Source organism: Dermacentor silvarum, chromosome 3, assembly GCF_013339745.2.
Source record: "Dermacentor silvarum isolate Dsil-2018 chromosome 3, BIME_Dsil_1.4, whole genome shotgun sequence".
Taxonomy (NCBI): Eukaryota; Metazoa; Arthropoda; class Arachnida; order Ixodida; family Ixodidae; genus Dermacentor; species Dermacentor silvarum.
The window spans coordinates 75,529,856-75,557,825 of NC_051156.1; the positions used below are offsets into that span (position 1 = coordinate 75,529,856).

A 27,970-nucleotide genomic window follows, 5' to 3' on the forward strand; every position below is an offset into this window, starting at 1 on the left:
GGTGGACCAGTGACATGCTATTACAAAAATTCCACGGCTGGTCTGGTGCGTGCCTAGTACATTCATATATTCCTTCGCCTGTTGACAAACGTAGCAGCATACCTGTATAATAATAAATACATACAAAAGTTTCTAACTCACTAATTGAACGCACGAAAGGCAAACAGAAATCGGTCGACTTCAGTAATTATTCCTATTCGGAACTCGTTTACTGCGATAGCACACACACACCCTGCGCACCGGCGTTGTGCAAAACTTATGCAATCCCACCCGCTTAATTTCAAAGGTGACAGCGCCTACTGCACAACAGCAATAACGCTGGGGCGAGGAAAACACTCCGTTCACGTAAATTCAAGATAATGAATATTCGTACCTGCGAAATGAATTATATCAATCTACAGATAATGCTCAAAGCAGCACTATGAATGCTCCCGCCCATTGTTCATGATGCTTCATTTGCGCATCATTCGGAGCAAGCGGTTCACTTCGTCGACGACAGACGCCCCCCCCCCCCCCCCCCCCCCCGGAAGTCGGATGTTTGGCGCACACCCGATCATCAGCCTCTGTGCTTCCACTGCGGTGAAGCTGACCACTCGTACCACCAGGGCCCAAACCGGCGCCTTGGGGTTCGCGGCTTTTCCGCATACTCGCCGCCGCCCCGATACGGCCAGCGACCCCGGGACATTCAGGACTACCTCTCTCAGCAGCGCTTGCCACCGCCTGCCAAGCGGCAATCGCGATCGCCGTCTCCGAGATGATTTTCACCTCCGCCCCAGCGGTATTTTCCCGAGCGGTCGCCCAGACCCCGCCGGGAAAACTAACTGAGGCGATCTTTGGGGGCGAGATCGCTGACAGTCGATGCGTTGAAGACCTCCGACGGACGCAGTTACGGAAAGATACCGATCCCACATCACCTGCAGCTGAACGGGACGACCGGCTTTCGCTCGATATACCAGTGACTATTGACGGTTACGCCATTAGTGCTTTTGTTGGCACTGGCGCAGACTACTCGATACTACGGCGGCTAGATGTGTAGGTGTGCCGACCTGCGCGTCTGGAGCGTACTTCACCGCTTCTCCCCGTCATGACGCAAAATTGGCGCTGCGGTCAGTAGAACGGTTGCGCAGCGCGCGTCGTCTGCTACAGGAGGCTGGCGGCGAGCAAAAAAAAAATTTTAAAAATAAAGCCCATATTGGAATAGTTGTATGCCGTCTGTTCACGTCAGTTTCAAAAGTGAAGAGCTCCGCGTCTCTCGTACCGTTTGCAAGTTCCTAAGCGATGTGGAATGTTCCAGGTAGGAAAAATGACTGGCGAGATTAGCGGCGGCATTGCTCCACCAAAGAAAACCACCAAGGAGACTTACTGCAGCAAGTCGGGCTCTAACTTAATGAGAAAGACAGGGGAAATGTTCGCCCCGGGCGGCTCAGTAGCTTGCTCAGTATCGGCGATGTTAATGAGCAAGCCGTACACCGAAAAGCATACGTTGATGAGCTCCTCGGCATTGAAAAGTTGCAAGCCGCACATCAGGTGCTCAGCGCCTGCGACATCGAACACCGCTGCGCTGCTTCAGGGAAAAAAATGACTCTAGGCTTATATTCTACAGGGTGTTTCACTTTCAAAATTTATTTAAAGTTGCGTGTGGCAGGTAGCCCAATTCTAGTTCATGAGCTGGTCTACTCGAGGAGGCGCACATTACTAGCACAAAAAATTGAAATGCGTAATCCAGTAATCAACAAAAATTCACTAATTAGGTTTTTAACCAATTACCTGATGACTAATATTGCAATTAACAAATTTTAGCCGTGGAGTTTGCAAAGCGGATCCACTTGGAATTATTTCTCAGGATGACACCAGTTTCGAGAAATTCATTCCAGAACTTTGCGGAGAAATGCATTGGCGTTCCATTTAATTTTGTGCTTCAATGCTTAAAGCGACGTTTTCTTAAGAAACTAATTGGAACGCCAATGCATTTCTCCGCAAAGTTCGTGAATTAATATCCCGAAACTGCTGTCATCCCAAGAATTTGTTCCAAGTGGATCCGCTTTGCGAACTCCACGGCTACGATTTGTTAATTGCAATATGGACCTTCAGGTAATTAGTTAAAAACTTAATTAGTGCATTTTTGCTAATTAGTTGATTATGCATTTCAATTTCATGTGCAAGTAATGTCCGCCTCTTCGAATAGATCAGCTCATGAACTAGAATTGTGCTATCTGCCACAGGCAACCTTTAAGGATTTTTGAAAGTGTTCGCTCAAACACCCTGTATATGGCAGGCCATGTAGCAAGGAAGTTCCTGCAAAGAACCAAGTGCTCCGATTGCTCAGGGACATTACTGAATTCAACAGAATGAGTAGGTCAGGGCTGTTGCTCCCTTCTGAAGCACTCAAAAAACTGCTAGCATCGCTCGAAGCCGCCTTCAAGCTGTGCTTCAGTTTAAATGAGTTACGAAGCAACAGTATTGCCGACTTTGCATCCTTTCTGCAACTGAATCCTCCGAATTTGATCGCCTGTGAGCGGGACAAGAAAGAGCTCACAAACGATGCTGTGCAGTTCCATTCAATTACACGCCTTTACTTTCTTGTCAAGGGCAAGAACATGGCACACGAAAGAAACAGGGAGAAGAGGAACAACCTGAAGCGGAGGCGTGTGTTGTGAATAATGTTATGATGTGGTGGACCAAGGTTGCGACCTTGCTGGCGCTAGGCTATTTAGGTTGGTGCGTCTGCTGACTCAAGTTATGAGGGCGCTTCTTGTATATTAAATATATTCATAAATCTAGCCCATGACTTATTGCTTGATTTTATTGCAACCAAAAAGTGAAGCATATGCACCTACCAACACAATACGTCTCGTAACAATTTAAATACCATAACTGAGGCAGAAGTCAACACAATAGCTCGATTTCTCGAAATTGAAACATTATAACTCACTAAATATCACGTAAGTACGTTTCCATATACCGTATAATACCACTGCAGTATTGTTTTATGCATGGAAAAATCCACCTACGTATTTAATGCAATGGCTGGAGCGCCGCGTTTATGCCAATAAATGTGACCAATCGCCAAGCTAGAAAATTGACTTCAGCATATCGTGTCTTCTGACTAAACGACAGTAACATATTCCCCATTCTGGCTTTGCCTACATTGCTCAAAACGGCATTGTACAACGCGTATTTCAAAGCTAGAGCAGAGGCAACGATATTATCAAACACGCTGCTCGTCTACACAGCGCAGCCGACGTTGCGCGCACCTCAGCCGCTATAGTGTCCGCAGCGCCACTTCTGCGTCATGATGCGGAGAAGTGGTGAAATACGCGCGGTCGGCACACCTACCCATCTAGCCACTGTATCGATACTAAGCGGGAAAATAGCAACGCAGCTGAAGGAAGTAATCACGCCCTGGCATAACTCCCATATTCGGACCGCTGGCGGCCACGTCGTTACTTCACTGGGCGCCTGCACGACTAGAGTTGAGATTCAAGGATCTACATTCGTTGCGAGCTGCCTTGTCTTACGCGAATGCTCCCGCGCCGTTATTCTTGGGGTTGACTTCCTGCAGGAGTACGGCGCTATTGTCGGTCTGCAGGGGCGTCGTATCACTTTCTCTGCCGAACGAACAATCGACGTGCAAGACGGCCAACAGCGCGACGACGTACTAAGTGTTTCTGCAGACAGTATAACGCTTCCTCCACGAGCCAATGTCCTCGTCGACGTCACATGCTGTGGCTTAGGCGATGGCGAAGCGGTGGCCGAAAGTAACTTGGAACACCTACTGAAGCAAGGTGTTTGTGTGGCTCGAAGTGTTATACAGATTCGTGCTGGTCATTCGCAATTGCTTGTTACCAACTTTAGTTACGAGCACCGACACCTGTTCCGCGGCACTTCGTTAGCGTTTGCAGACGCAATAGAAAACGTTAAGAACTGTTTCACGTCAGATGTTGTGGAGACAGGAGAAACGTCTCTGGGCCATCTCGACATCAATTCTGAACTGTCCACCGATAACCAGACAGCACTGCGCAAGCTCTTGCTTGAATTCAGGACTTGCTTCGCACATTCTTCTAAGGTACGCCAGACTTCCATCACTAAACACAGGATCATCACGTACGAAGACGCACGCCCGATACACCAGCAGCCTTACCGCGTGTCGGCAAAAGAACGGGAAGCCGTACGTAAGCAAGTCCGGAAGATGCTTGACGATGGCGTCATCGAACCTTCCAACAGCCCGTGGTCATCTCCGGTCGTTTTTGTCAAAAAGAAAGACGGAACGCTACGCTTCTGTGTCGACTACCGCAAGCTCAACAACGTGACTAAAAAGGACGTGTACCTGCTGCCGTGTACGACTCGTTAGATATACTACAGCATGCCCACTATTTTTCTTCTCTCGATTTAAAAAGCGGGTACTGGCAAATCGAGGTAGAAGAACGCGACCTCGAGAAAACAGCCATTGTGATTCCAGATGGTTTCTATGAATTTCGAGTGCTTCCTTTAGGCTTGTGTTCAGCCCCGGCTACTTTCCAGCGAATGATGGACACTTTCCTTACTGGACTGAAGTGGCAGGCCTCTCTTGTGCACCTACATGATGTGGTCATCTTCTCTGAAACGTTCGAGCAGCATCTTCACCGCCTATGGATTGTGCAAGAAGCCATCCGGTCGGCAAACCTCACACTTAAGTCCGAAAAGTGTCACTTTGGTTATGAAGAGCTCAAGTTCCTCGGGCGAGTAGTAAGCGCCAAAGGGGTCCGACCCGATCCTTACAATTTTGCCGCTGTGGCCACGTTTCCGGCTCCTGCCGATAAGAAGACCATGCGGCGCTTCCTGGGTTTGTGCGCTTACTATCACCGGTTTATGAAAGGCTTTTTGAAGATAGCTGAACCCCTGGCTCGCCTTACAAGGGACGACACGCCATTTGTGTGGCATAATGAGCAACAGGCGGCTTTTGCTGAATTACGACAGCGCCTGCAGTGAGCACCTGTTCTAGCACATTTGGCGACGATACTGATACTGAGGTGCATACCGACGCCAGTAGCGTTGGGCTTGGCGCAGTGCTCGTCCAGCTTCAAGATGGAGTAGAAAGAGTTATTGCGTATGCCAGCCGCTCCCTGTCCAGTGCCGAGGCGAATTATTCGACTACAAAGAAAGAGTGCCTCGCGGTCGTGTCGGCGATCAACAAGTTTCGCCCCTATCTCTATGGTCGTCCCTTCGAAGTAGTGATGGACCACCATGCCCTCTGTTGGTTGGCAAGCATGCACGACCCTTCAGGACGACTGGCACGGTGGAGCTTGCAGCTACAGGAATGTGACATCAACATCGTTTGAAAGTCTGGCCGTAAGCATGAAGAAGCTGACACGCTGTCCCTCGCACCCATTGATCCTGCCAGTCAGGGAACAGAGGACGATGACGGCTTCCTGGGCGTCATTAGTTCGTCGGACTTGAGCAGATGGCAGCATGACGACGCTGAGATTCAACCGATCATCGATCATTTAGAGGGCCGCGACACAACAATACCACGCCATCTGTCCCGCTCGCTGACGTCCTTCTTTCTGCGAGACAACGTGCTGCATAAGAAGAATGCTCGTTCGACCAGCCGTGCTTACCTACTGGTGGTTCCAAGGGACATGCGCGACGACGTCTTCTTCGCTTGCCATGACGAACCGACATCTGGTCATTTAGGCTTTTCGCGAACACTCGCTAGAGTAAGTGAAATGTACTATTGGCCCGGGCTTTCGGCAAGCGTCAAACAGTGCGTTAAAGGCTGTCGTGAATGCCAGCGCCGCAAGACACCATCCGTTAAACCGGCTGGCTAATTGAAGCACCTAACATGCTTTTCGACCAAGTCGGCATGAACATTCTCGGACCGTTTCCTCTGTTTGCCGACGGCAACAAATGTGTGATCGTCGCGACTGATTATTTAACACGCTATGGTGAGACGCAGGCGATCCCACGATCCACGGCCTCAGAGGTAGCGCAATTCTTCATGCGCCACATTGTCTTGCGTCACGGTGCTCCCTCCACTGTAATAAAACAGACAGAGGTACAGCATTCACAGCGCAGCTTATGGGCGAAGTTTTTGAATTAAGCAACAGCAGGCATCGCAAGACGACCGCTTATCATCCGCAGATCAAAGGACTTACCGAGCGACTGCATAAGACAGTCACAGAGATGCTCGCAAGGTACATCGACGTCGAACACAAAACATGGGATCGGATCTTGCCTTACGTGACCTTTGCGCATAAAACCGTCGTGCAAGAGACGACGCGCTTCACGCTCTTTCGCCTTCCCTACGGTCGCGAAGTCCAGAAGATGCTGGACGCTATGCTGCCGTGTCAAGACGCTGACCTATTGACAACTGACGCCGAGTAATTTGCAGAGCGTGCCGAGGAAGCTCGGCAGCTCGCGCGGCTGCATATCGGCCAGCAGCAGCAGGCAGACGCTACACCATCCATCACAGGGACATGTCCTATCACCCCGGGGACCAAGTTTGGGTGTGGACCCCCGTTCGCCGTCGTGGCCTCTGTGAAAAGCTGCTGAGCCCGTATTTCGGTCCGTATAAAGTGCTCCGCCGCGTCAGTGACGTAAACTACGAAGTTGTTCCGGACATAACATCACAGACACAGAGTAGGACACAAAGACAACCGAGCTAAGACATAGTTAATGTTGTGCGCATGTTGTTGTTGTAGCCTATCACGCATGTGGCTCCTACCCACGGTGGGGGATTGGCCAAGCAGTGGGTGGATTATTCCAAATTAACATGGAGGATACATTTCCCAATTTCTATGGAATTAGTATTGAACAGCGTAGAGTTATATGTTAAAGTAAATCAGGAAAGTCATATGGAATAAGTAATAATTAATTTAAAAGTACAAAAATGGATAGAATTTAGCAGGGTGTTCGTTTGGATTCTGTAAGGAACGTTTGGACGGCGAAGCAAGCATCCCTGTGGCTGAATCCCAAAGTGGTCGCCCCGAACGAAAGAACATTAGGTTCTGTTAAGTCCAGGCCAAGCCTTCGAAAAGGTATTTCCAACAATTGTTTTCTTGCCGCAGTAAAGCGGCGACAAGATAGAAGAAAGTTGTGTATCATGTCTTCCTCATTACAAAACGAGCAGAGGGGGGAGGGAACCAAACCCGACCTGTGTAAGTAGAAATTTAGGGATGGAATACGGCAACGTAATTTGGTGAGATAGACCTCAAGCATCTTCGTGTTACAGGATTCGCTACACCAGGGAAATGTCAGGTGCTTATAATCTGGAGAAGCAGTCAGAACTGGGTTTGATGAGGCTTTTCTAATTGATCGCATCCGAAATCTAGCCGCCGTGATGTGTGCTGTCATTGGTAGAATAGGAAGAACAGGGCCGGAAAGTGAGGTCGTTGCCAGTGAATCGGCAGTTTCATTAAAAAATGTCACAGTTTCGCCCTAAGGGCGACGCAATGAATGCGATAGCAACACAGCAATGTCATACGAAGTAAGGTGAGCGGCTTTGGTAGCAACAACACGCAGAACTGTTGTCGACGCCATCGGCGTTTTGCCCGCGTTAGCTCAAAATGCGTGCGGCGTTGGTGACTGTTGCTGGAGCCTCTGATATAAATAGGCACTTGGTGCCGCAGCTAAACGTCGGCTCCCTTCCCTCCCCCTCCCCCACGGCCTCTCGCGCGTCTGAAGAAGGCGCGTTTGTCCTACATATATGGTGATTGTAAAGGAGAAAAGAGACGCCTACTTCTGCAGCCCTTAAGCGAGCACGGCGCAGAACGCGCGTTTGTTCTCCGCCGTGCGTTCACTCCCCGTGAAAGACGCGCCCCTCGCGCTCTTTGACTCGCACATACAGCGTTCGGCGCGCGGCGACGATTTCATCTCCAAATGACGTCATACGGAACCTCACGGCGACGGCGACGGCGACGGCGACGCCGACGGCAGAAATCTGCTTTTGAGTGTCCATATAATTGCTATCGCAATAAAAAACAACCCTTTATGACCAGGTACCCAAATCAAATGAACACATTGCACATGGCCAGGAACTGGCAAGTAAAATAGTTTTAGCATAGGTGAATCATTAGTTGCGGTAACGGGAGAGCATACAGAAAGGGAGTCAGTAAGGATAGCAGCTGCTGTAGTCGTTTGGTCTAATTTACGTAAAGCTAGGATTACTGCTAAAATCTGGGCCAGAAAAATAGGCACAAAATCGGGCAATCTTAAAGAAAAAGACCAGTCGAGTGCAGGACAAAATATCCTAATGCCAGTCTTTTCCTTGCTCTGTGATGCATCTGTTGCAATGATAATATTTGTTTCTAGGGAGCTTAGGTGGCCTTGTAACATCGCGTTTAAGATGCTGTAAGGTAGTAGTTTTGCGTGGTTTGGGAAAATGTCGTCGAACCTGATCTCCAGGTAATTCGAATGCGTATTGTAAGGAAGCACATCGCGAGTTTGCACATTTAGTGGTTCAAGTAATTTTTGCACAAATATAATCTGTGGTGTATGAAAAACTGGGCCAATTAACGGGAAAAAATTATTGTGGATCGGAGATGAAAATTATTTGAGGACGGGCTTAATGGTGATTCATATAGTCGTAAGAAAGTCTGAACGGTCGGAAGGTGAAATAGGCATTAAATAGGTGGGATTCTCGATTCCAGATATAATGCGGCATTTGCAACGTATTTTGGAAGGCCTAAGCACAGACGTAGCGCCTCTCGCTCTAATAAAACTAGCGGTCGAACCTTGTATGATGGAACACCTGAGAATAAAACACAGCCAAATTCTAAAACCGGACGAAAATACATTTTATATACCATCAAAAGAGATTTTCTTCGCATACCTGTTCTTCGATTGCTTAACTTGTGCAAAATGCCCATTGTACGAGTTCCTTTTGTTGTAAAATATTCAATATGCGGCCGCCAGTTAAGATTTCCGTTATAGATAATTCCAAGGTACTTCAGTGACTCTACTTGTGGGACATCTTGGAGATGATAGTTAAGCGATAGGTATACTGGGTATTTAACGGGAAAAACAAGGATAGCACACTTATTAGCATTCAGGTTTAAGTGTAAGCTATCCAGCCAGCCTTCCAGTTTCCTTAGATACGACTGCGAAATTTCGTAAAGGGAGTATAGGTCACTAGCCATACCAAAAAAAGGCAATGTCGTCAGCATAAACGTAGGTACTCACACCTGGGTGAACGGGGATTCCGCTCAGTAAAATATTAAACAATATTGGTGAAAGTACCGATCCCTGAGGCACACCTCTTGTTTGCTTGTGTTTACCAGATGAATAGCCGCTTCGAAAACAAAAAAATTCCCAGTCTTTCAAAAATTCATGCACCCATGCTACAGTATATCCTGGAAAGCCATGGCACTGTAACCGATTTGTTAAAATTGTATGTTCAGTGCTGTCATAGGCTCTACATATATCTAAGGTAACTAACGCCGCATATTGTTTTTTTCTGTCTGGCGATGTTAATGCGACTTTCAAGATCGACATGTGCGTGCCATATTAAATAGCCAGATCTAAATCCAATTTGATAAGGACTCAACAATTCATTTTCGTCAATAAACTTTATCATATGCCCGTGAAGCACTCTTTCAATAAGTTTTGCTATGTTCGAAGTCAACGCAATTGGTCTGATGTTGTCGATAGTATACCCTTCCCCTTGCTTTTTAAGTAACGGAATAATTTTGGCGATCTTTCATTCATGTGGAATCCATGCATTGCTAATAGAGTAATTTAGCAACTTCAGAAGCTCACGTGGGGCTTCTTGGAAGAAAATTTTTAACATTGCATTTGTTATTCCGCCCGGGCCAGGCGCTGTAGTTGGTAACCGTAACATGACCTGTGCTACTTCCGAATAGGATATATCTTTGTAGTCTGACAATGTAGGAGTAAAAACAGAAATTTGAAGGCGCGCTGTGAACCGGCTCTCCAATCCTTTAGCCAATAGGTCTAAGGACTCCTGTATTTCCTGTGCGGTATAGACGGTTGAGTCTACATTAACGCTCAGTGGGAGTCTGTTTCTAGAACGAATGAAATAAAATAAAGCACTTTTGTTTTTGTATTGAGATAGATAATCAAAATATTTTTTATCGTACTCATCTTTTGCGTGTTTGACAGTACGTTTGAAAGTTGCCGAAATAAATTGATAATCTTTCCAATTTTGTTGGCTCTGATTATGTAGAAGTTTTTTGAAAGCAGCTTTTCTTCTGCGATAAACTCGTGTGCACGCATTGTTCCACCAGGGACTAGATGATGCACGTTTAGCAGTGTGAATTACGAATTCAGACTTGTGTCGGGACATCTGTAACGCTGAACAAATTTTCAAGCCAATTTATTCGTCATTAGTATTAGTTATTGACGCAATGGAAGAGTGTAAGCAGCCTTTAAATTGTTTGCAATTAAGAAATATTCTGTGTTGTCGTTCAACTGATGTTAATGGGCATACAATTTCGAAGTATACCGGGAGATGATCACTGTTTGTACAGAAATAAATCGTAGTCCAAGATGTCACGGCAATACTTGGGCTAGAAAACGTCAAATCTAACACTGAGCGAGGTTGGCCACGGACAAATGTGGGTCGTCTCATATTTAGGCATGAAAGATTTTTATCTATGGTCCAGTCCCATAGACGCGTCCCACATGCATCTGTTCTGTAACCCCATGATACGTGATGCGAGTTGAAGTCACCAGTAAGGATGAGTTGATTTCTGCAGCTAGCAAGCGCACTATCCAATTGGTATGTACTGTGTACGCCCGTAGGGAAATAAGCATTTATAATCGAAAAAGTACGGTAGCCTGGTATGCTGAGGTGTACTGCCCAAATTTCACATTCCGGAGACATTAACTTGAAAGCTATTTTCGCCTTATGACAGAACTTAGATGACAACAAAATCATTAAACCACCTCCTAGTGAAAGGCGATCTAATCAAAAAGGTCGAAAATCTTTAAAATTAAAATTTTGCTCAGGAGTAAGCCAGGTTTCTTGTAAAATTATGACGTCAGAGTTAAGATGTGTTGTTAAGCAATTTAAGCCTATTGAAGCAGAAATCAAGGAACGACAGTTCCACTGTAGCACTTTTAAAGAAGCTATGGTGATGATCTAATTGATATAATTACTTCAGCGACTACCGTCGCAATGTACTTTCTTGGATGCCAGAATGAGAAATTGAATTACACCTTTTGTTTTTGGTATATGGACAAGACGCTGTTACTGGAGAACCAGTTCGCTTATGCGGTCTGATATCATGACCTGTTTCCATGTCATCCTGTGAGTCTGTCTGACGCGAAGAACAAGGATCGGATCCAACAAACGTTGGGTACGATCTGGTATTCGGTGCGAGGACTGAACTGGCTACCTGTTCTGTAGCACAAGCAAGCGATTTGGTGATGGTGTCGCGGCTGTTTGCAACAGCTGTGTCATCTGAGCGGTAAACACTTGGGAAATGCATCCTGTAACAGTTTGAACAATATGTCGCATAGCCTTTGTCATTGCTTTTTCTACTGCTGACTCAATGAGTTTAGACAAGTTGTCTTCATTCAAAGTTGATTGCCTGGCAGTGACGCCAGCGTATCCAAAAGCTCTTTCCTTGACGACTGCAATAGCCTCTTGACGCGAACATCGTCGCCTGTCAATCACCTCGAGTACCTGCATTTTATTAGCTTTTGCCGAGCAGTTTCCATAGTCAGCCGCATGGTTTCCTCCACACAGGCAGAATGTTTGGGTTTCAGCTGTGCACTCATTAGGGGAATGACCCTCACCACAGACGCGACAGCGTGCATTTCATTTGCAGCCTCCTGCACTATCGCCAAAACGCCAAGAGTTCCGACACTGAAGTGGACGGAAAGGGAGAGGATCCACTATAAAAATAAGTGGCCACACTTTTAGTTCAGATCGGCAGGACTTGCCAGCAAACGTAGCAATAACCGATTCAGTGGCAACGTTTTCTCCGTTTACCAGTCGGTTGCATCGGTATACGGCTATGACACCAGCATCAAACAGCTTCTCCAGAGTCTCAGTTGGGCTCAATCGAGATTCTACGCCCCGGACAATGCATTTAGTGCATGTTAGATGGGGAGGAATAAACGCACTCACCGGCACAGATGCAAAAATCTTACACTTTAGGACGTCTGCAACACAGGTCAGATCTGATGACCTACAGACTATCCCACCTGTTCCAAGTTGTCGGACATCGCTTATCATTTGGAAGTGGCGCGTCATGGCTTGGAGCTCGGCCTGGACAGCCCAGCCTGTGGTTTGTTCAGCCGGATGAATCCACCACTCGAGGGCACCAGCGCGACAGGGATGCTGCTAACACCGCTGCGGAAGAAAGATTCCAAAGGCAAATCATCAGGAGAAAGGGAGGCTGACCAAGGGCTGGGCCCTTGCCCAGGAGAGTTTTTAGACATCAGCGCTGCTTCAATCACTAGATAAGTCCTACATTGAAGCGCATGAAGCCCTACATTGCGCGTCCGTAACTTTCTTTCTTTTCGTTCTGTGTTTTCTCTCATGCACTCCTTTGTTTCTGTTTTTCATTTATCTTCGTGAGCTTGCTTCAGCGTTCATTGATTGTGCCGGTGTGACGTTAATGTTCTTTTTTTTTTGTATGCTGTCGCCTTGCCAGCCTTCTTTTTTTCTTCTTACGCCTTTTTTTTAGCATTGAGGCGATGCTTTTGTTCGGAAGGGGGGATATTGGCCCCTGTAGGTAGTGGGTCGAGGGCAAGAATGGGTCGAGCCCCCGAGAGCAAAGAAGACCGCGCGCCCCTTTCCTGCTCGAGCCGGCCCCGACGGTCGCCTTTTCCAAGAGCCAGCTGCTCTACGGTTTATTAAACCTTCAATACTACTTCTCGAGGCTCGTGACAATGTGGACCCGCCACTTTCGGTTGTGTTGTACCACGGCCTGCAGCGTGTATTGGGCGCCGAATATTTTTTTCAGGGGAGGCACGCTGCGTAAAGGCAAGAAATTATGCAACGCCGAATATCTGTACGCCGTTCGAGAAATAAGCGGCGAAATTTTAGCGCGGTGTCAATCGCAAGTGAAGCGAGTCGCGTACGAAGTTGAACTTCAGGTAAGGTTTGCACGCTGCTAGATTCAGGCACACAAGCACGAATTAATACTTCCAATAAATCAATTCACAGCAGCGATAAGCAGACATCATGTGTACGGAGCTGCTCGAGCGCACGGCGGTACGCGCCGCGCCGGCAGCGGGCTTTCAGTATACCGTGAAATGGCGGGCCTCGTGCATTTTTACTTGACTGCATGCCGCTAGACAAGTAGTTATGCCTGCGCTCTAGTAGCGGCCATATGTCCCTTTAGCAACTGATAAATCACTAATGCAATGCATGCGAGCTCGCAGTAACGTATACGTGCGAATTGCGCGCTGCAGCACGAGCTCGTGCGGTGCTCGCTTGATGTAGCTCTTAATGACAGCGCTCGAACATCGATGTGCTGTAATCAATACTTCCTTGCTGCGTTCCCTCAAGGTGCTGGCTAGAGGTCAAGGATGAGCACATTTAACTGTAGAACCTGTGCTGCTCGTAGTGGGGGAGCGAAACTATCCAGCGCGCCCGTCGCTCCGCTGCGTGAGGCCTTGAAAGAAAATGATAGAATGTTAGGATCCAGGCATTGTTGCTGGTGGTAGCCCACGACGCAGCAGTAACGACGGTGACGCTTTTTCGAGGCTGAGCTAGGTCTCTCCGGATCGGCGTCGCCGATGTCTTCTGCTTCCAGCATTAGGTCCCACGGCACACGGAGAGTCCGTTTTCGTAAAACTAGGCTGCGGCCAGCTGGCAACGTGGTCGGCGTGGTCTGTGATAAGTGACGAGCCTTTGCGCACTCTCAACAGGGCAGAAAAAAAGTGCGAATCAACGCAAAACTCGGGCTAGAAACGTGCTTCGCCACAGCCAGGGCTCAATACTACCGAAGCTGGTAGTATACCCAGATAACTTTTCTCGCCGCCACCAGGCGCCGCTACTATACCTCAAACTCCCACTCAAGAGGCCTATAAATGAGAAGTGTCAGACCCAATATAAAAATTCGGCACCCGAAGTTCGCTCTCTCTCTCTATATAATGCGACAAATTTCATTCAAATTTGTTCTGCGATTTTTTCATCATAACATTAATGCGTTACACGTGTATTTGAACAAGGACATCATTGTTGGCCCCCTAGGTAAAGTTTCTTCCTAAACTTTGATTGCACATCACTCCACATATAATCTCAGTAGCATGTTTAGTTTTCATGACACCACACAAAGTGGGCGTGTGGCTCCCATGCTCTCGAAACACAAAGTATGGAACATTTTTTAATAGCGAAGTTGTTTAAGCTCTCCGTAACTCCGGTACTCGTCCTCGAAAACTGCGCTGAGATATGACGTCACCTCGCACGTTGCCTAGTAGCCACCGGCGTAGGTGGCCGCTCGCTTCGCCCGACACAGACACTGCTCCGCCGAGCTCCCGCGAGGTGCGCGTTACTGAGTATACGCCGTGATGTCATCCCGGCGCGTCAGCGCTCGCCGCCCGTACACTGTGCATAGCTTTCGCCTCACTTTCCCTACGACTTCACTACCAGGTGCAGACTACTGCGCACGCGCCCCTAGTCAGACGTGACGTCACGGCCAACTGTGCATGAGCACCTTCGATCGTTCCGTATGAAGCCGGTGCGCGGCGGTGGAGCGCCAGACGTAGACATGGGGAGACCAAGGAAGGTTCGCACTGCCGAGGAAGAAGCCGCTTACCAAGAATCGCGGCGCATTGCTAAAGGAGACTGCCAGCGTCGATGCCGATTGGACCCAGCAGGGTTAGCCGAAGAAGCCGCTGCAAAACGACGACGGCGAGCCGGAGACCCTGAGTATTTCCATCGAGAGAATGCTAGGGAACGGGAGTCAAAGCGTCGGCTCCGAGAAGATCCCGACCTGAGACAAGCCGAGAACGAACGATACCAATGAGCTCCGCTGTGTCTTTACCCTTGCGCCAGTAGTGCAAGCTACCGGGAACGTTTTCTCCCAAGAAAGTACGCAAACTGTCTGAGAAAGTACGCAAACTGTCTAGGCGATAATTAACCTCCAACGTCAGTGTTTGCCTGCTCATAGCCCCTGACATTCTGCCTACCATCTGCAGATATGAGTACTGTGCATCACCTAGCTCTCCCAGAACACCGAAACACAGAACAAAACAAAAAAGAATGACATGCGTGTAACTTTTTCGAGCGCAATTAAGCGGGCGGGGGGGGGGGGGGGCACTAACAGTCCCGCTATATAGAACTATTGATACATTGTGGTACGAGTATCATTCTTCCAGCGCTTCTGTCAGTCACAGATTAATAGCCGCGATTAACACTGGCGACGTTAATTCGGCACCCAAAGAAATAGTGACCTCGAGCCATGACCCCGCGACCTTCTGCAAACATACCGTACAGACTCGTGTAAGGGCCGCACTTTTTATTGTGACAGCACTTATATAGACACTCCAGGCGCATTTCTCCGTAGCCGATGAGGTTCTATAAAGCCCAAGGACGATAACACCGTTGGCGCGCGCCCTACGCTGTATGTACGAGTGAAAGCAGGCCAGGGGTGCCGACGATCGCAGGTCAATCACGCCCGCGCGAAATGCAGGAAAGCGGGCAGTAAGTGCGCCGTCATCCGTCGCGCGCGAGGCGTCCAACGTTGCGAGGCATCGGGCGAGGGGAGGGAGGGGAGGGCGGCGTTTCACTCCGGCTGCAAGTGCGTATGTGGCGGCGGCGGGCGGTCGCGCGGCCGTATCTTGATAGCAATCTTTGATAGCAATCTGCGTTGGGGGCACAGTCAAGGTGTGTCGGCGGCTCTTAGCTTTGTGCGGGATTTGTGTTCTTGGTGCTCAGACAGTACGAAGGTTACTTCGCTCGCTGTTGCTCCCACTAAACAGAAATAATCCCAGATGAGAGCAAATGCCTCTCGTCGCCTAGCGCATTCCTGAATGAGAGCTTAATATACTCCATTCATATGGATTTTTAATTAACTCCATCTCTCACAAGAGTTTTTATGGTGTTCAAATAAGAGTAAATATTACTTAATTTCTTTCGGGAGTTTTTACGGTGTTCCAATTGGAGTGAATATTACTCATTTCCGGAAGGAGTTTTTAGGTATCCCAATTGGAGTAAATATTATTTCATTTCTTGAGGGAGTCTTTAAGTGTGTAAATTAGAGTAAATATTACTTCATTTCTGGAAAGTGTTCTGGAGGTGTAGCAAATGTAGTAAATACTAATCCATTTCTGAAGAGAGTTTCTTGAGATCCTGCTTCATTATTTATACTTTTTTTCTGGAATGAATTGAAGCAGCAGCTTTGCCGTGGCTTTACGACACTTATTAAAGACTGATGAAGTACTGCAGATGCTAAGTTTTGTGCCGGTAACAACCTTTACCGTAACGTATTTTGTTTTCCACCTTCCTAGTTATATTTTGAATGTATTTATAATACTTCACTGGAGACTAATATAGAATTGAATTATAGTAAGAGCATTTATCTACCCATTTAATTAACTGCCCTTTCTCGGCTAGTCACCTCTGTTCAATAACGTAAATCAAAACGCGAATTCAGCACAAATAAAACGACCGCATTTGCGCTTTCACGTACGCGAGAGTATGTGACATTGACGAGATTCAAGTTGGCACGACAATTTTTCTTGATACCATTAACACTTCACAGAAGCACATTCTCGCCTATGTCTTTCTTGTTTGCACTTCAAGGCACGTTATGATTTAATGAAGAAAATAAAATGCGGTTTTCCGAGTGGTACAAAGTATATTTTATTATCTGTAGGCATTGCAACATCACACGGGAGAAAAAAACAGAGGTAAACACAGCATTTAAGGAAAAGTACGCGTAATAAGAGCATGTTGCTTCAAATGATACATATCAATTAATAATAATATAAAGTATATACCATACATCAGCAAGGCCAAGAGTCCAACATAACGCACATTCAATAAACAAACGCGCACGCCAACAACACATTGCAGATGTACTGATAAGAGGAAGCGCAGACAACATTAAATGACAGAACGGTGCGCAGCCAACGGTAACAACAATTTAATTACTCGAGTGAACCATATATACTACCGCTCTCCTTAACTTGGGGGGAACCACATTTAAAACAAGACATGTAATCCACTTACAAAAAAAAGAAAGAAAAACCGCTTAACACGGCAGCCGACCTACACACTTTTGCAAATCATTTTTACTCAATATGTGGCATTGTGAGAAGTCCGTAGATAATCACGTGTTTCAAAATTGGATGGAGCTGGAGTCTTTCTAAATCATTGACGACAGAAGTCAACAAGTTAGCACGCCCAAACGACACGCACAGAAAATTTGTCTGCCTAACCGACGTGCAAGTTAACGATCGCGCCCATGGACCATACAACTTTTAGGGTGCCTGAATGGTATCCTCCTCGCCGGCAGAGGGAGAACACGCAGTCACGCTAGCGAAAATGGACACGCCGCATTCCGATGGTGTCGGTGTCCACAAAACCTGCCAAACGCGTGTCGGAGTGACGAGAGACGACGATTGTTCTCGCCTCCCCAGCTCACTTGCAGTCCCCACGCTTCGCGTCGCCTTGGAATTAGTGACGCGTCTGTGCCTTCCTGCGCGCTGACCGATGTCAAAACCTCACAAGCAAGTGTATGCAAGCGCTGCTGCAAAAAAAAAACTATATGCACACGGACACACATGAAAACTTCCATGTGTAAGATTTTACGAAAAAGCGGCGACGTACACACACAGTAAAAACGCACGCGCTCACACACACGCACACACACTCAGACAAAGTGCGCACGTGCCCTTTCCGACCGCACTCACACCCAAGCACAGACACGCTATTTTTTCGTCATAATATCGGCCCACATTGTATTATTCTAATGGCATTCTCAGCTTGAAGCGAGTTGCTAAAGAACACAGTAGCGCCACATTAGAGGCACCTCCTTCGATACGTGTAACATGTAACGCGACGGCCGAAACTTTCAGGCTCAACTGGTTCATGCAGCATCGCCCGCCATTCTCGAACAATATTATTCTTGCACGCTGGGAACAAGGCCTCCATTAGAGCACAAGTAAACGCCACAGCTCCGAATGCAAGTACCACTAGCTATCTACATCGCGCACGAAAAAATCGTTTCACCACGTTTACCATGTTTCACCTGAGGTGACTGATGCGAGGTTGACTCCGCTGGACGAGGCTCGTCGGACGTGCATGAATGACATTGCGGCTGCCCGACCTACAGCAGTCGATGGATGTTAGGCCTAAAATCGCATCTTCATGCCGTCGTCCACGAGGTGGTCGGAATCTCCGTCGTGTGGGGCGTGTTGAGGAAGACATCGAGATGTCGTTGCTGCGATGATGACGCCAAAGGCTTGTAGAAACGGCCGCTGATTATCCAAAGTATTATCCATGAGTTGAAGTGCACGAAAGAAGAAAAAATTGCAGAGCCGTTAAATACCCAACTATGCCTAGCATGCGACTGTCGCTGTAGCCTCGATTTTAGTCCATTTACATATGAGATTTCTCGTGAGGCAGAAAACTCCATTTTGAGACCGATTTTAGTACATCTATGAGTGTTGGGAATTAAATTCACGTTTTTATATTGAATACGTTCCCACTGATGAAATAAAATTTGGCGCAGAGGAGTTTAAAAAGGTTGCGCGTCGTATCTCTTCCCTATGCCGCCTCTAAGTTCTGTTTACAGTGCACGGAGGAAATGCATTTTCACTCCATTTATCGGCACGAGGTTTTCGCACTAATAAACTCCATTTTGTAAATGGAGTGATATCAGGTAACTCCGTTTTTTTACTCCATCATTTCGGGAAGGAGGTAAAATCATGGTTTCATCGTTTTTTACTTCATGGTGATGGAGTAAATGTATTGGGCGATGGAGTGTTAAAAGGTATTAAACCATAGAAACCCCCATTTGGGCTCATTTGTGTTTACAGTGTGCTGCCGCGTTTCCTCACACCAGCGTTTTGACAGCGAGTCTACATCCGCGGTCATCGAGTATGACATGTTGATGTTTTCTGTGCGCGCCGACACCATTCTTGTTAATTTAGTTAGCAAGCGAATGTTTACAGGTCGACACGGCCTTAAAAGTACTATCCTTACTTCGTATGGCTCTATGCTAATTTGCTATCGCAACTGATGCTTGGCCTTTCGCGCGGAACTGCGACTTCCTTTTACACAAATTTTGACGAGGTGTGGCCCTTGCACGGGACCGAACCTTTTGGACAAAATGGTGCCGGTGCAGGCGGCGGCGGCTTGCACACACCCCGGATGTACCATTGCGTCAGAGGCCAACGCTCAGCTCTCACCACCTAGTAGCGGCACTCGTAAGTACGCAGTGCGCGAAAACTCGCCGATGCGCGGGCGCGGCATCGGGGCACCGAACGGGATTGCTTTTCCGCTGGAATATTTTATTGCGATAGCAATTATATGGACACTCAAAAGCAGATTTCTGCCGTCGGCGTCGCCGTCGCCATCGCCGTGAGGTTCCGTATGACGTCAATGGAGATGAAATCGTGACCGCGCGCCGCCGAACGCTGTATGTGCGAGTCAAAGGGCGCGAGGGACGCGCTCTTTCACGGGGAGTGAACGCACGGCGGAGAACAAACGCGCGTTCCGCGCCGTGCTTGCTTAAGGGCTGCAGAAGTAGGCGTCTCTTTCCTCCTTTACAATCACCATATATGTGGAGCAAACGCGCCTTCTTCCGATGCGCGAGAGGCCGTGGGGGAGGGAAGGAAGGGGGAGGGAAGGGAGGCGACGTTTAGCTGCGGCACCAAGTGCCTATTTATATCAGAGGCTCCGGCAACAGTCACCAACGCCGCACGCATTTTGAGCGAACGCGGGCAAAACGCCGACGGCGTCGACAACAGTTCTGCGCGTTGCCGGTGCTGCTGCATGTCCAAGTTTATACAGCTGATAAAGCTAATATCATTACTCCGTATAGCTCTCTACAAATTTGCTATCGCAATTGATGCTTCACCTTTCAGGTGAAACTGCGACAACTTTTATTGCGATAGCAATTATATGGACACTCAAAAGCAGATTTCTGCCGTCGGCGTCGCCGTCGCCGTCGGCGTCGCCGTCGCCGTCGCCGTGAGGTTCCGTATGACGTCATTTGGAGATGAAATCGTCGCCGCGCGCCGAACGCTGTATGTGCGAGTGAAAGGGCGCGAGGGGCGCGTCTTTCACGGGGAGTGAACGCACGGCGGAGAACAAACGCGCGTTCTGCGCCGTGCTCGCTTAAGGGCTGCAGAAGTAGGCGTCTCTTTTCTCCTTTACAATCACCATATATGTAGAGCAAACGCGCCTTCTTCGGACGCGCGAGAGGCCGTGGGGGAGGGGGAGGGAAGGGAGGCGACGTTTAGCTGCGGCACCAAGTGCCTATTTATATCAGAGGCTCCAGCAACAGTCACCAACGCCGCACGCATTTTGAGCTAACGCGGGCAAAACGCCGATGGCGTCGACAACAGTTCTGCGTGTTGTTGCTACCAAAGCCGCTCACCTTACTTCGTATGACATTGCTGTGTTGCTATCGCATTCATTGCTTCGCCCTTAGGGCGAAACTGTGACATTTTTTTCTTCATATTTTGGGCCACCACGTTGCGGGTGCGGTCCTTACACGGGTGTGGAACTTACACGAGTCTATACGGTACTTAGTCGCTCTCCCGGACCGGCAGCGGGCGGCCCCGTATACTGAGCGTGCTACGATCTCTCCGGCGCATTAGGCAGGCCACACCTTGTGTGCGTTCATCGAGCGGCCGTGGTGGCACAATAAATTCTTCGGACAAAACGGCGCTTTCAACCCTTAAAATTCGTTCAATAATTTCATGAATGCAGGAGTACGCTTACTAAGCAATCCAGAGATCCCCCAGAACTACAGAGTCCCGTGTGCGCATCAAGCAAATGTGCCTTTCTGTTCTCAGATTTTTCAGAATTGCTGCTTTATTTATTGCGTTCACTGAGAAAGCTAAGGAGATGCATACCATAGAGAAAGCGTCCCACTCTTAATGCGCTAGCATTAGAGCTGGACTTCACCCACTTTGGAGGTCTCATCGTCTGACCTCAAAACGTGGGCCGATCCCGAAGGTGGTGTGTAGTGTAACAGCGTCTCATTGCGCTAGCTTTTACGAGGGAATAATGTCAGAAAGTGGCACTTGACGCACGCACCAGACGTTTCAAACAGCGACTGTAGCACGAGAGGTGCACGCGAGCGATTCTGGCCTGATGTAATAAAGAGAGAGAAAAACAAAGATCATGGACTAAGGGTAAGAGCAATGAGCGGCTGGGCTGGAAGACAAGGGTTCGATCCAACTATCGGGTTACAGATATCTTTGCAGCACTATGCGCGGACATCAATGGTGTCAAACAGAAATTTCCACCTGCGTTGACCGTATATGAGAGCGTCACACTGCACGCGATGTCGCATCTTTGCAAGGTATATCGATACAATGTATATAAACTTAATTTCATTCGCAAGGCAGCACTTTACCCACGCAGCCGTCGAGACGTAAAATTCACATTCTATAACTATAATGTTTAAAATTGTGAGTGCTGCAAATTTCTGCCTCATTTGTTGTTGTTTTACAGCGTAAGCTCTTATGGGCTCATTTCAATAGCTGTTTCGGTTCGCGATGGTGCCGCCCGCTGATGGCGTCCGCCGCCGTAACCGTTATCACCAGAAATGCATAAAAATCACAGCATATCCACGAAGTGAATGATGATGAGTGGGCGAAGCACCGGGGGATCATTCGGGTAAACCACAGCTACGGACGAGAGATAAAGAGAGCGCGCGTCGTGAACGAGAGAGAAAATTACACCATCTTCCCGTAGGGGAAGCCTGAGGTTTGCGAAGCAGCCATGGGGTCGACTCAAGGTAGTTTTATCAGCTGTGTAAACTTGGACATGCAGCAGCACCAGCAACGCGCAGAACTGTTGTCGACGCCGTCGGCGTTTTGCCCGCGTTCGCACCGAACGCGCGCAAAGTGGAACCGGAAGTGGAAGCGGAACCGGAACGCCATCTCGTGAACACTTCATAAAACTACAGGTGGCTACATACTACTACTACTACAGAGGAGGGAACGACCCACACCGTAAGGAGCTTCGCCCCTAGAAGTACCCGGTTCCCACCGGGATCAAACCCGCGCCCGCTGCGTGGGAGCCGGATACTCTACCACTGAGCCACGCAAGCGCTTGCTATCAGGCAGCGGAAAGATGCATTATGACTTCTTCCTAGGCAGACGCGCAGGCGCAGACGACCCTAGCCTCCGCCAGTATGGTGGCGCCATCTAGTTAAGGCGCCTACAAACGCAGCTTGCGCAGGCGCAGACGACGACATGCGATTCAGACGAGACGCGCAGTAAAAAAAGAAACGCGATCCCCAGTCGCCGCCAGTATTGTGGCGCCATCTAGTTAAGGTGCCTGCAAACGCAGCGTGCCCGACATGTAAGTTGCAGTTGTAAGGCTTGATCGGGCTCAGAAGACTGCTGTGCAGAGAGCATTACAAGCCGCAGCTCGCCGTCGACGCCGGGCGGACAGTTCAGATCGTTCTCGTCAAAACGAGGCGAAAAGATTGCCTTGAAGACCCCGTTGTACGTGGTGCCCAAATCGGAGCTGCTCTTGAGCCCCTCCACCAGCTGACGCTGTGACTGTGCTGCGTGTGCCGCGCAGGCCTGTGACTTTTTTATCAACATTTCCTTAATAAGCGCCAGAGGAACAATAAGATATAGCTTTTATCAGAATGAGACAACTGATTGACCTTTAGCCATCTCTCGCACCGCGAAGCAGATTGGACAAAATAGGTATCGTATTGAGCGATTGTATTCTAATGCTGCAGTCCAGCGAACACTTTGTAATAGGCCATGCGCAGTAAATGACTACACGCAGTGACAGTTATCAGTTGCATATGTTGTACTTCATCTACATTATTTCAATATCATTCCTCTGGCATGCAAGTTTTTAGCGGTGCCGCACAATATTGTGGATGAACTTAGGAGGAATGGCAGAACGCGGGAGATGTCACCGGCCAACGGGCCTCTGTAATGGTGACCAGAAAACCACTTCGTGGAGTCTCCCTGCTGTTAAGAACAAATGTTTCATCATTCTATCAGCCAATCGAATACAGCAAGCATGTTTTAAGAGTAGTCGTGATGTGGCGTTCTCAGTAAACTTAATCGCAAAAATATAACAGGCAATCACGGCTTTTGCCGAACGTCCCAGTGCGTGCCGTAAATGTTGTTGCGGTTCGGCTGCTGGCTTTTGAATTTGACATGCTTATGTTGCGGCACTGTACATTGTCGAAAATGAGCCTGCCGCAAGTGCAGGGTTTTCAGGTGAAACGATTTGAATAGAAGGCATCTAAGCCTTTTTTCACAGTTCCTAAAAACACAGGGCACAGTTGCGCATGAAGGCATTGAGCGCGATTTTTGTACCCTCCTTTCGTGTAGCACTTTCTTGCATAAGACTAGCACTAAAACATATCGTTTCGCATAAAGATTGTCTGTAGAAGCGGGAACCGCAAGTTTGGGGTACTTCCAAAGCATAACGAGACTAGAATATTCAGATAGATCAATAACTTAAATTTTTTTCTTTTTTTCATTCAGTTATCAAGAAATTGCACTAATTTTTGTACCAATGGCACATCGCAGTGGAATGAGACCTGCCATGACAATGCTACATGTTTCGTGAGTACCTTCTGCAACGTCTTTACATACCCTGAAACAATACTCTTTCGGAATATTCAGGTTCAGTTCTTGAGTGTTTGGAGCGTATTTCCGCCTAATACGGTTACTTGGTAATCAATAGAAAGCTTTACCGAGTACGACTGGATCTTGAGCCTTAATGTGCGAAGTAACAATGGGCATCATAAATCACAGTAGTATGCAAACACTTCGTGCTACAGACATCCCTTGTTCGCAGAGAGCACGTAATAAATGGGTCTTTACTCGTGGCAATACAGAGCGAATATTTATAACAACACACTGAAAACACACTCGAATTTTGATGCCAATTTTTAGTTGAAAAGAAGCGGATGTCGCAACAATTAACACTTGTCATAAAGTGACAAAGGTTGCCGAAAACTGCAATGTATTTTAGCTGAAGAGTCCCTTTCGACTAAGCAAAAATTGGAGGGTGCTTAAGCTTCGCCTTTAAGAGTAGAACGCGATAGCGTTATCGGGACGCATTCGCATCACATCGTTGGCATACGGCAAGTAGGCTTCATTCACTGCAACACTTAACGTGAGACAGCCAGCTTACAAAGACCAAGCTCACACCAATCCCCTTGAAGTCGGCTTCACTTTTAAACAGAAATGCATTGCTGGAAAGACGTTTTTCAAGGGGCAATAAAGGTGGTCTTTTTTTAAAATGTGAAGGCCTAGCACCTTTTTTTAATATCTTATTAATTGTTTGCTATTGCCCCGACGCGCGCAGGTATGGTAGAAATGTTGGAAAAGGGGTTTGTGTTTGAGTTTCCTCGTACCAGAATTAGGTATTCTCGGACATTCAAATTACAATCCGATGCCGATTGGTAAAGTCGTACTTTACCATTTTTCTGACGCATTTCACTGTGAGAAATTCTATTTTTGTTCACTAAAACCTTGCACCACTTGGAGGGTCTGTGCGGTCGGGGTGGTTGGGGATGAGTTTCACCGCCACACGCAATGCACGCCGACGCCGGTTTCCGACGCCGGATTTTCTGCGACACGGGGCCCTAAACGTTAAAAAATGTCACAGTTTCGTCCTAAGGGCGAAGCAATGAATGCGATAGCAACACAGCAATGTCATACGAAGTAAGGTGAGCGGCTTTGGTAGCAATATGAATTGTAGTAAACATGAGCTGATTAAGTAAGCAGGTGTGCTGCGGCGTAAGTAGACCGACATGAAGAGAGACTCGATGACCACGAGAAGACGCGTGTGAAACGGTGGTGTTGATGAGAAGCGCTTCCCGTGGGCAGCGCGTGCGAAGGGACACACCTGTAGCGCTGCATTGCCGATCCGGCCAGCATAGCATGTGTAGCGTGCTTTGGAAAATGTGGCCCGACTATTACTAACTGAATGAACAAGCGTGATGTGAGCGCGCACAAACAAACATGAATAGATCACATTGAATGACTGGAGACAACGACTGTCAAAACGCTGGCAGCAAGCGCATACGCCGCAGCAGGCGAAGGTATGTGCGGTCTATCGCTTCAACGGAAACTGAGCGGCGAATGCACAGCGCATACAAAGCTCAGAGCCGTGTAGAGATAAGAGACGGTGCGGGCGAGCGATGAGCACGGTTGTTGGCAGAGTATAAGTGCCCCCCCCCGCTTCCTCCGGCGCCGGCTTCCCGCTTCCTTGCTTGCGCGTGGGAGATTGAGTGCGTTCGCTCTCCGTGATAGCGCGCGTCCCCGCACGCTTCCGCTCGGGCATACTGCGCGCGGTGAAGATTTTATCTATACGGAACCTCACGGCAACGGCGACGCCGACGGCAGAAATCCGGTTGAAGTGTCCATATAATTGCTATCGCAATAAAAAAGGCAGACAGCTGACATCGGAAGTTGCGCGATGCTACACTGCACAACATTTATTAGAAGCCCGTTGCGGCAGAGCTTCAGCAAAGTTTCATTTCAGTAGTATAGACTTGTGCTAGGGCGGCGTGGTTTTTCTTTCGCGATTTTGACGAGATGTTGCCCTTGAACAGGAGCGGGCCATTTGGGATATTGTAGCGTTAGCTACACTGGCCTAGCCAAGCCCGTTTCTCGCGGCACATCAAGAGCCGTGCTGCGCATGCGCAAGGATCAGTGATGTCACACGGCTTGCGCACCGGAGCCACCGGAGCCGGCACCTCTCGCGCACTCCGCCGCCGGTCTGCGCATTCCAGAGGAGTGACGTCGTAGCCGTGGTAGACGCACTGGCGCCGGCGCGCGCTCGCTGTGCAGTCGCCGTCTGACACTGCGCTGGAGCCGCTGCGCTTCTGACTGGCGTTTGCCAGTGTGGTATAGCCATGGAGAAGGAGAGCGCAAATGCTGCTCAACAGCGCAGAAGAACGGAGAAGCTTGACTCATCGGATCCCGAAGTAGTTGCCTGGCAATTAGCGGTTGAGCGTAGGAGGAATGAACAGGAGAAGGCTATATACATGTGTCACATAATACGTATACCGCGTGTGTGTCATTAGAGCAGCAGTAAGCATGACAATCAAGCTAATCCTTTACAATCTAGACAACCAGGAAAGCTAAAAATAGTCAGCTGAACCTTTGCTAACGCTACGTATATCCTGGCATAGCCGAGCTAAGCCACTGCAACTTTTTTTTTGTTCAGTTAGGAGTCCCGTGAACTTGCACGCTTTCCCACAGAATGCCTTCCTCGATTTGTTCACTGCAGCGCTTGTCGTCGACGCCGGAGTTGCTGCCGGCTGCTCACTTGCCGTGCTCCTCGGCTTAACCTTAACCTTGACCTTAACCTTGACCATGATCTTAACCTCCTAACTTTGATCCTAAATGCAGCGTCGAACGCCATCAAACACGACCTTTACATTATGGACACCCGGCCGGCAGTTGACCGATTAGCCGAAGGAGCTGGCTGCGAAAACTAACCGCACAAGAAAACATGCTGCCTGCGCCTTGCCCACTGTAACGCGGGGACTCGGAGGAGCCGGTCCTGTGGCCACGTTCCGGACGTCAGGGGTCGAAGCGCAGCTCTTGCCATCTCGTAACAGCACGCTAAAGTACGGTGCCCACCAAAATTAGATGGCACTCGCACGCGGCATCAGAGCACCGAACGCGATTGCTGCTCGGTTCGAATTTCGGGTGCTAAGTTCGCATGCGGCGCATACGTATACATGGGTGCGGCCCTTACTCTAAATTACACGATAGTTACGAATGCATTATTTCTCGTGGAAACGGTTGTGGTAAATGGCGACTCCTCCCGTTTTCCCGCGGGCGTGCAGGATAGCAGTAGTTTTCAAGAAATACTAAAGCGTTCTCAGATATTCTCAGAGTTCCGAGAGTGCCATGGCATTGCATTGAAATGAAAGTATGATGCGTTACTGGTCGCTCAATCCGCTGCGCGACCACGTCGGCCACACTGCATTGCCAAATATGGTGTGATTTTTTTTCATTTAAAGGAATGGGGGCGAAATGCAAGAGAGCTGGTGTGAAATACACCTTCCGATTTGCCCAAATCGAAAGGTGTATTTCGCAGTTTATTTTTACCGCAGAAAAGGAACCTTGTTGCAGCCTTATTTTATGGTGCAATAAGATTGCTAAATTTTCGGTCTTGTGAGCCATATTTGCCTTTAGTACCTTCTCCTTTTTCAAAAACAGCCTACACTGCAAAACAATAAGAAAATGCTATAAGCGCAAGAACGCTTTTATTTAGTTACCATCCACAACAGCAGAAAAGCTTATCGTCACAACGTCGCATTATATTTACATACATATTGACCAATGTGGGAATCGGTCATTACAACAGGCCATGCGTGGCCATTTACGGCCACGCAAATCCAAGAGCACAATTTATAGCGTGCATGCTAACAAGTGTGAAAATTTCATTAAAATATGGTGGAAATAGATGAGTTGCTGGAATTAACCAATTTTATTTCTCTTTTAGACCAGCCTACCTACGTTATTGACCACTCAGGGAGAAGTCCAGACGTACAACTGCAGCTTGGGGAAATGCGTAAACGGAACTTGCATCCTAGATGGTACATACGCCAGCTGCTGGTAACCGAAGCAAGAAGAAACATGAGATTACTCTCCCCGCGGGCTGAAAACACCACGTGCTAAATAAATCGGCGAATAATATTATGTAGAAGCACTTTACCGGTAGCTGTGGTTTGGTAAACTGAAATAAATTTGACATTGGGTGATAAACAGTTGGGTGTCCCATAAAAGCACAAATACCGCTTCTTATAGCACATCACGTACCATTTTGTATTTTAAAGTGTTCTCTGCAATCTTCTACCAAAGTGCAGTGATGTATACTAAT

General features: G+C 48.1%; 1 protein-coding gene and 1 long non-coding RNA gene across 3 annotated transcripts in view; one reads left to right on the forward strand and one right to left on the reverse strand.

The window, feature by feature from the left end:
- LOC125943834 (uncharacterized) lies at window positions 1-27,833 on the forward strand. The gene is made up of 3 exons (XR_007465925.1): window positions 1-45; window positions 23,605-23,685; window positions 27,593-27,833. It is a non-coding gene; the product is annotated as an uncharacterized LOC125943834 (long non-coding RNA).
- Window positions 1-27,970, reverse strand: part of LOC125943829 (evasin P672-like) — a 305,979-nt gene that overhangs the window by 120,175 nt on the left and 157,834 nt on the right. The gene's annotated exons all lie outside the window — the stretch shown is intronic.